Here is a 10,148-nt window from a genome sequence, read left to right on the forward strand (position 1 = left end):
GGAATGCCCCCCACGGTCCATCTGCTCCAATAGACTAAAAATTCCCTAAATGGAAGGCACCCTTGAGGCCGCTATCAATATGGCACCTGTACAGAGTGGGTGTTAAGTAAATACTTGATGAACGAATGACAAGTGATGGGAGACTTGAAGGACAAACTTCCAGGGACAGAAAGGACGGTGCTGGGTTTTTTCTTTTGAGTTTTGGAAGCCTGGACCAGGCTGGAGACCAGCTTCCAGGCTAATCTCTGCGGACCTGGTGAACTTCCACTACTCTGTTCTAGCCTCCAGAAAGTTGCATTTGCTTCCCTTCCGCACACTTCCTTCACCAGCTTCCTGGTATACATCCTTCACATTTCAGCATGGGCATTGCCAGCAGAAAAGCCCTCAGGCTTTCCAAGATGAATCATAAAGCCCTGAGGTGTTCCCTCCCAGGACTCTGCTTACCCCTTTCTTGTGTGTACCACTGTACTGTAGAATGGGTTGTTCATTTGCAAAATGCCCTCATTAAGACGGTAAGCTCTTTGAAGCTGGGGATAGGGGTCTTATCAAAGTCATGGCGTATTCGTGGCTCATAATCAATATGAAATGAATGAACAGATTCATTTAGGAAATAGAACCCCCAAAACTCGGTGGCCAGTTGGAGAGGAAGGAAGGCCAATTGGAAGGAGAGGGAAGGAGGAATCTTGGGAGGCTTCCAGGTTTTCTGGCCCAAGGAATTGGGTGAGTAATAGCTGCTTCCGCCAGAATAAGGGCAATACAGAGGAGTTAAAGGTTGGGGGAAGATGGCCAAATGGCCTTTGGGGTAATACAGTGCAGAAACTAGAACTGGAACCATGATTCCTCTCCAGGTTGTGGTTTATCAGAGATGAGAACAGTAGATGGTGGTGTTCCCCACAAATGGCAGGGGCGGCTTGGAAGCACATGTAATTGCACGTCCTGTATAAACCATAACTGAAGTATTCGCCTTTTTATTTTTCCTGCCCATGATTGGAGAGTTCTGCTCCAGGCTTTACCCTTTCAGGATTAGGATTTTAGATGCTTTCCTTTGTTTCTCCCCATTTCCACCCTTTCTTATGTCATTGAGGAATTCCTCTTTCCCTGTCCCTCTAAAAAGTCCAAGAATGCAAAAGCCTTCAGGAACCTAAAAGTTACAAAGCCTGCCAATGGCAGCACCCCTTACAGCCCTCCTCCAGATTAGGATCCACTAGAGAGGGCTACACCCTTATTGCAGGAGCATCATTTTTCCTCTCGGGTGTAAAGGTTAAGAACATGGCCGGCTCTGCAAACCACTCTCCAGGACCCAGTCCCATGCTTGTCACTTTCTAGCTTGTGACCATGGACAAGTGGTTAGTCTCTTTGTAATGTACTTTGTTCATGTTTAAAATGAAGGAAATAATAGCTCCTACATCGTAGGTTTTTTTTAGGAGTCAATGAGTCAATTCAGTGTACATGGCTTTGTGTAGTGCTTGACATATAAGTGCTGGGTAAATATTTACTCTTAACATCAGGCATTTCTTATCTGTTTCTCCGTGTCCGCCATTCATTCATTCATTCATTCAACAAATATTTACTGGACCTCCTGTGTGCTGGTGGCTAGACACACAAAGCAGAATACATACATTACCCCTGTCCTCCCAGCGGGCACATTTCAGGAGGGCAGAGCAGCAAGCAATCAAGTTCAGGCCTTATGTGCATACCCTAATAAAGCTGGTGTGGAATAGAGGAGACACAAGAGCTTACTTCTGTCTAGGAGGAGGGAGAGTGTCTGAAAAAGCCTCAGAGAGGAAGGCACTCTTGAATTGCAACTTAGGTGTTTTCCTCATTTTCCAGTTTTTGAGGTTTGGACAGTAGTTTCGTCTGTATTCGGGCATGATTAGAGTGGTCTTGTTTTTATCGGAATTAAGATAACCATTAAATCTTTTTTATTTCTCATTATAGGTCACCTAGTGGGTCACTGACCTACAGGAATTCCTTCTCTTAGCAAGGTGAGTGCAGTGCCGGATCCAGTTAGTTGCGTCCCGCCCCCCGCCCCCCAACGCTGGCAGAGGCCCAGTTTTGTTCAGGTGTTTGCCATCCCACATTGTCAGAGCAGACCTTCCACCAGGGCTCAGGCTGGAGTGAAACTTGATTGGGCTAATACAGTAAGACTAACTTCTGGGTATACATTTGGAACAGCTGGGGAACTTTGAAAACTTTTTAAAATACTGTTGCCAGGAGTTGGAATTTTGTTTCCAAAGTTCCCAGGCGATTCCACTGTGCAGGCGGGGCTGAGAACTACTGATCTAAACCAATCCGGCAATCCCCTTCCTCTTACAGTGATTGGTTTAAGTATGGTCATGTGATACACGCCTGGTCAATGAGAAATTCTCATAGCGAGTTAAAATGGGGAACTGGGCGTACTTCTGGAAAATATTTTCCACTTGCCTCCCCCCAAAAGAAATACATCTGGCATAAACTCTCCTCTTCCTCACTGCGTTTTATCGTCTGCGTCAGAATGCGGGGTTAGGGAGGATGTCAGTGCTGTAGCCACCTTGGCACCACGGAGCTGGCCATCATCACCGAGGCTCTGAGAATGAGAGCCCAAGGCTAGCACTCCCTCACCTCGGTCACTGGGGAGCTGTTGAGCCCCTGACGCACTGAATTAACTAATCCTGCTGCCTAACGCCAAAATTCTTGCTCTGTGACATAATAAACCTCCATGCAGCAAAAGCATCCTGATCACGCCCCTCCTGCAGTTGTAGAGTTAGGTTATTGGCATCAGGCGTGATGTTTCTTGCTAATTTTGGTGACACTGATGAGATGGACTTCTGATGGTGAGAATGCATTTTGTCATGGACATGTAGACGTAATTGATGTTGCATTTGAAATATCGTTTCACAGGTATTCAGTATTCAGTAGGCTTTGGGAATGAAGGGTAAACCTAGTTACCATTTATGATATGGTTTCAACTAGAATGTCTGTTTTAGCTTAGAAACAAACTTTAAATGAATTTCTGGAACAACCCATTTATAGAGTTAAGAACAATCTATGACCTTACAACTTTGACCTTAGAACTGGATGACTTTACAATTAGATTTTTTTTTTTTTCTTCTTTTGGTCTTAGGTAATATGCAGACCTACATCCTAAAAAGGTATCTTGTGGTTAACGAATATTCTGATAAAAGTTATAGTGATCCTTTTACAAAAGTTGCAGTGCTTCTTAATCCTTAATCCTTGTTTGTGCTTCTCAGGTCAAGTGGAGTTGACTTTCATTGCTTCTTGGCTTCCACCCCTAATTCTTCAGATGTTATAGGGATGTAGTTCCAAGGGAAAAACCAAGCTACCTAGATTGTGGTTATATTATGAAGAAAGCGTTCCAGAATACTGCCGTCAATGCCCTCCAACTGAAGACCACTAGGAACACACTTGTTGAACTTGAGTTGAACAAGTTGTGTATTGTTTATTTTAGCCAGGGAGAAGGCACGCCATGGGAAGTTGTGGGGCGCCTCAGTGAGGGAGTTAGAAAAGGCTTAATGGAAGACTTGAGCTTGTGTTGGGTGATTTCGTGGCTTGAAGCCCTTCTCCTTGGGAAGGAGTTAAGGAAGTAAGGTTTTCCTCTGCATTTGTTGGTGTCATGAAGAGGGGATTTTAGGATTTGGTATTTGATTACATCTTACCTAGGAGGAGGAAAGACCAGATTGCAACTGAAGCTGTGATTGGTAAAGAAGTGGCTGTCACTCATATTAGCCAGGAGAAGGGACTGTTTTGGATTTTGCGGTTTGGATAGTAGTTGTGTTTTGCCTGTGTTCAGGCATGATTAGAGTGGTCTTGTTCTTGTCATGTGCCATCATGGTCCCTAAGTGGTTTCACCTGATATTCTATGACATTGTTTATGATCAGGAGAATAGCCAGGCCCAGCTGTGCATGCCTGGCCAGCTCCTGGATGTCAGAGGTTGCCTAGTTTTTCCTCAGTCATTAAGGTTTATTGAGTGTTTGCTATGTGGTAGGCATTGTGCTAAGCGTTTGACATATTCAGGTTCAGTCATTCTCGAAACCATAGGAGGTGGTGTTATGATCATCCTCATTTAACAGAGGTAGAAACAGGGACCTGCATTGCTAACTGACTTGTCCAAAGATGGGGCATGAATTCAGGCTGACACCAAAGCCAATGATGCTGGTAATCACTCCTCTCCACAAAATGTTGTGGCTGGGCTTGGGCTGTAAGATTCAAGGCTCAAGTCACTGTCACTTTATGAATAGCAAGAGTATTAACATACATGATGTCTATCTTGCACTGGAAGGTAATCACAAGTTTGAAACAAAGTCCAGCAGCATGCCTATATTATGAAGCCATTTAAAGTTATGTTGTAGAAAGATATTTACTAACATAGAAAAACTGTGAACAGTATGGTAACAGACAAACACATTAAAAAACAGAATTTGTGTGACCCGAGAAGCTTTTTACAGCTGCAGCTTAGACTCATTGAATTGAAATATCAGAGTGGAATTCCAGCATCTGTGAATTCAAAAATTGAAATTCTTACTGTACAGATGAAGCCCAGTGTTCTGTTTTGGGTGTAAACTGAGGAAGGTACTTGTCAGGCTTTCCTGTTGTATGATCAACAAGCTTAATGGGCAACATTCAGGATATAATTGGGTTCTGATGAATTCAGAGCTGTAGAATGTGGTCAGTTTGCACTTTTGTGACACTGTACTTAGGGTCAGTGGATACTTTTGAAGATGGAGAGAATGGTTATTTACATCTATTGGCAAGTTTGAGTAAAGCCACCTTGGGCATAAGATTTGGCCCTGGTGACAAGCTTTAAAAATAACTTTAGGTCCTCGAGCTTCTTATTCAAGATTAAACATTCAAAGTTGAGGTTTATTCCATTTAACAGAACCAAATAATAACTGCAGCTATTTATTGAGTGGCTACATGCCAGCTTTTCCACTTGTCATATATTTAGCCCATAAACAATCCTCTGAACTAGATAATTATTATCTGCACTTAAAAACAAGAAAACTAAGGCTCAGAAATGTTAAGGGGCTTGCCCAAGGTAGCGCATGAATAAACGTCAGAATGGCAAGGTGTTTTCCAATCTGGTTCTAGCTAATATTCATGTCCCACTTTCTCCATTTGTTAACATCCCAAGTTTTACAAGCTTTTAAAACTCTTGTAAGACTCTAAGGAGGTTTCAAATATCTCTGTCTTTGTACAGCTACGTAATCAATGCTTTCTGCACCTGTGACGCATCAAATTAACACAAACACAGAGAATATTATTTGCATTAAAAAGGGTACTGAACTTGCAGTCATATAATCATTTTAGTCTTCATGAGATTGAACCATATCACCTACAAAAGCCAGATTAAAAGAGTACCCTTACAGTTGAAATTCCAGAGAAATTTACACAAAATCATTTTCAAAAAGGTTCAAAATATGAAGTCGGGTTTAGAAAATGTTAACTACATGACAACTTTCAAATGCCAAGACCTCTGAAGCATTAAAGCCTATTTGAAATTTGGCAGAAGAATTTTAAAAGGAAGATCGAATGTCTTATTCACCTGAAATTTGCTTTACTTAAGACTCACATGATGTTTCTGAGTAAAACAACTGTCCTTGACTAATTTCATATAAAAACGACGATGTATTATGAACAATAAAACTACTATTAATTGTACATTCTGAACTGTTGGTGAACCATGATGGAGAACGAAATACACATAAATTTCAAATTTTGCTGTTGAAACATATTCTGGAAATTATTAGTTTCTTGGTCATTTAAGTGTTCACATTTCAGTGAGTGACTCTTAAAAACAGTATTATCTGTTTTGGTCATATTTGAAAAGTGGCTTTGTCATCCTTGTAATTAATTGTTTTTTAAGTTTTTGAAGAAAGAGTGGTACAAAGAATCAGGCTACATTGAGTATTTATTATTAGCTTTCAGTTGTGCTGGGAACCATGGCTAGATACAGCTTCCTTTTTACTCAAATCTATAATTAATGTTCATAAGATATCATATTGACATTGTTTTTTGTTTTGTTTGGGGGGACAGTTTTTGTTTGTTTGCTCTTTTAGAGACAAGTGTTGCTATGTTGCCTAGGCTGGAGTGCGGTGGCTATTCACAGACACAATCATAGTGCACTATAGCCTCGAACTCCTGGCCTCAAGCCATCCTCCCACTTCAGCCTCCTGAGTAGCAGGGACTACAGGCACTTGCCACCTTACCTGGCTGACATTGTTTTTTCATACAGAATCTCATGAGGAAATTACCATATGAGTCTATGACTAATGGATCATGAAAATATTAGCTCAATTATCAAATTAAAAATTATTGACCTAAATTATCCTTCATTATACTTGGATTATATGTAGTAAAACCTAAACTAAAAATGGTAATTTTTAGATCAAAAAGTAACTGAAAATGATTTTCATATTTTAGTTTCCAGAGATTAATAATTTACTACAAAGATGACTTTAAAACCTTAAAAATTCTAAGAATTTACAGTGACTCTTTTTATCTCACCCCAATCTTACTCTGATGATTGTCTCCAATGACAATCATCATTCACAGTGATGACTCTGAGGTACTGTCACTTCTTTTTTCATGCCAACCAAAGTACTGGATTCTCATCATCGTCGTGTGAATTGTGTTGTGGTGACTATGTTATTCTGTCTTGTTAATTTGCCATCTTCTTTATTCTGGTAGCAGAACTTTCCTTCTGACCACAAGTTGGGTAGATGGCCCAGGCATAATCCAAGGCAATATCTCATCTCCTCACCAAGGTGATTGGGCAAAAAGGCACCTTGGTGCGATACAAGCCCAATGAGAATTATTCCATGTTCTTGCTACTTGGACACAGGGAGAAAGCAACTCAAGTGGAAAGAAAGCAGCTTATTGTTCAGGTAGGTTTCTGTCACTTGCAACCAAGAGTTCTAATGAATAGAACCTTCTGAATACCTCGAGGTGTAGCCAATATTTTATGTAGTGGTTTTCTGGAAAGCAGGAAAGTGAACCAAATTATTTTAGACATGTTTTTAACAAGGCTTGAAATAAAAGTTTATTTCTCAAGATTTGTACCAAATCTAATTTTTCATTTTGTTGATACCCAATAAAGTTTAATAATGAAAAAAATAAATGTTAGCTATAATGAGTGTTCTAATCCCATCTCGGGTTTGCAAATAATTTCCTGAAAGTAGTAAACAATGAGCCTGGCTTGGGTGTACTGTTCCGTAAACGTTGGTATGTCGCAGTAGTAGAAAGAATGGTGAAAGACCAGTTCTCAGACAGGAACAGTAAGATTGCAAAAGAGGCTGAAGTATGAAAATAATTCTGCTTTTCTTCACTCAATACATGATCTCACTATATTGGAGTAAAATGGTGACTAGTGGATCTGATTCTCAGTCACTTTGCTTTCCTGGAGGCAAGCCAGCAGTTAGACCTAGGGAGATTGCATGGACAAGGTATAAATTATTAGGAGCTGTATAAACATTTTACTGAAAAGAGGTTGCACTCTTTTGTTAATTTGGACTTTCGTTAATTGGACTCTGCATTAATTAATGCAAGAGGTGATCAGACCTGCAACCCTATTTTCTTAACAGTCGTGCTTCCTCACAGTCCCATCTCAACCCCACTGATGGGGCATGTGTAACCTGCAAAATGATGACTCCCCATGTCTACGTCTCTTCTCCAGTCTTCAAGTATCAGAGTGCTATCCTGTAATCATATGCTAGCCTCATATCTCGATACCCAATGTATCTAAATGCAACAAGTCCAAAACGGAACTCATCACCTTTCTTCCTAAGCGTCCTGTTGTGTCTCAGTTGACGTTAGTGGCTATATCACCATCCATCCTATTGTTCAAGCTGCATATCTATCTGGATACTGCCCATTCATTTTTCTCCTTCACCCCCAACATTCAATCAGTTCTACTTCCTAAGTAGCCCTGAAAATGTGTAGTCATTCTAGACAACCCCTTTCTCTCAACCCTCTCAGTAATCCCTAACCAGGTCCTATCACATAAGTAGCTTTCTAGCTCATTAATCTTTTATTACATCTCTACTACTGCCACTCTGGTGTGAGCCACTGTCACCTCTCCTTCATCAGTGCAGAAACCTAACTGGATGCCTTGCATCCAACTGGACTCTGTAGCATCTCTTTTTCACGTGGATTCTGTAGCATATTTTTTCACAGTGTAGGTAGGATTAACTATTTTAATATGTAAATCTATCATGATACTAACTGCACTGCTTTTAGTCTCCCAGGGACTTCTTTTTGCTATTAGAAAGAAATGGTATGGCTCACTAGGCAAAGTATAGTCTGGACATGGCCTTTCTCATGCCACTGTCCTCCTCTCTTGCCCTACACCACCCACACTGACCTTGTCCCAGTTCCTTTAATACCTTTTTCAGAATGTTCTTCCTCTACTCCTTTGCCTGGTTGCCACGTTGGTCTTTCCAGACCCAAGGGGTAGGCTGTGGTGCTTCATTGTGTCTCCACTGGTCCCTTCATTTTATAGCCATCATCTCAGATCATCATCATACATTCATTTGTGTGGTTGTTTAGTTATTTGTCTCTTCTACTAAATTGTAACTTCTATGAGACTGAGGGCTGTGTCATCTTTTAAAAACGTGTATCCCTAAAGCCTAGCATTTTTTTCATAGATATTGCATAATAAGTGATTCAGTGTATTTGAAATAGAACTATTAATACTTCATGTATATTATGGGTTAAATAGGCTTTGAGTGCTGGAGGGTAAACCTAACCATCACTTATAAAACAGTTTCATTTAGAAACTGTAGTCTAAGTTGCCAGGCACAGTGGTTCATGCCTGTAATCCCAGAACTTTGAGTGACAGAGGTTTGAGGATCACGAGAGGCCAGGAGTTCAGGACCAGCCCAGGCAACATGGTGAGACCTCTATCTCTAACAACAACAACAACAAAATTTTAAAAATTAGCCAGGCGTGGTGGCACATGCTTCTAGTCCAAGCTACTCTGTAGGCTGAGGTGGGAGGATCACTTGAGTCCAGGAGTTCAAGGCTGCAGTGAGCTATGATCACACCACTGCACCTAAGCCTTGGTGACAGAGTGAGACCTCGTCTCAAGAAAACAGAAACTGTAGTCCAAGATGGAAAAATCAAACTGTAAATGAATTTCTGAGACTTCCCACTAAAAGTGTTGGAAAACTGCCTCTGAAATTATAGCTACTTATTAGACACTGATTTTTGTTTTAGTAATGTAATACCATTCAGACTGTAAGAATATGTTTGGAGGTTAATGAGTACTTGGACAAAAGGTCTCAAATAGGATTTTATAAATATCTCTTACCCTACTTCTGAAAACCACTCAGAAGAGCAGGGACTATGTCTATTTTTATTTATCAGAAACTTATGCCAAATGCTATGTCTGTGACATAGGAACCACTCAATAAATACTTGTTGAATGAACAAATGCTGTTTTGTTTGTTTACTTTTGGCCATTCGCTTTGATGCAATATTTCTACCTCTATTCCTCTTTGCCCAGTTAGTTCATATTTATCTTTTATGCTTCAACTCAGGCATCGTCTCCTGTACAAACTCTTCACAGATGCCAACTGCCCCTGGCCAAGAGTGAGCTGGGGACCCCTATGCGTATCTCCACATGCATCCTTCTATTATTGTGTTTATCATACTGTGGGATATATCTGTTTATGTCTCATTTTCTCCCTGTGCAATAGGAACTCCTTGAGATCTCCTCCATATCTCCAGGACCTTGTACAGTTCAAGATACATAATAATTTCTTGAGGAAAAAAAAAAAAGCTTGTTAAATAAAATAATTAGCAAATACTCAGCCTTCAAAGTTCCTAGAGACTGGTTCTTGGTGCATCCTAATTGCTCCAAAATTGCTTGTCGAATGAAAAAAATAAATCAGTGGATCTTCAGGCTTCAAATATCATCCCGATCTCATTTTAGTTTAAATTTAAAATATTTCCTTACTCCTTATATGAAAATTAATTCAAGATGGATTAGAGACTTAAATGTTAGACCTAAAACCATAAAAACCCTAGAAGAAATCCTAGGTAATACCGTTCGGGACATAGGCATGGGCAAGGACTTCATGTCTAAAACACCAAAAGCAATGGCAACAAAAGTCAAAATGGACAAATGGGATCTAATTAAACTGAAGAG

Source organism: Colobus angolensis, unplaced genomic scaffold, assembly GCF_000951035.1.
Source record: "Colobus angolensis palliatus isolate OR3802 unplaced genomic scaffold, Cang.pa_1.0 Scaffold310, whole genome shotgun sequence".
Lineage (NCBI taxonomy): Eukaryota > Metazoa > Chordata > Mammalia > Primates > Cercopithecidae > Colobus > Colobus angolensis.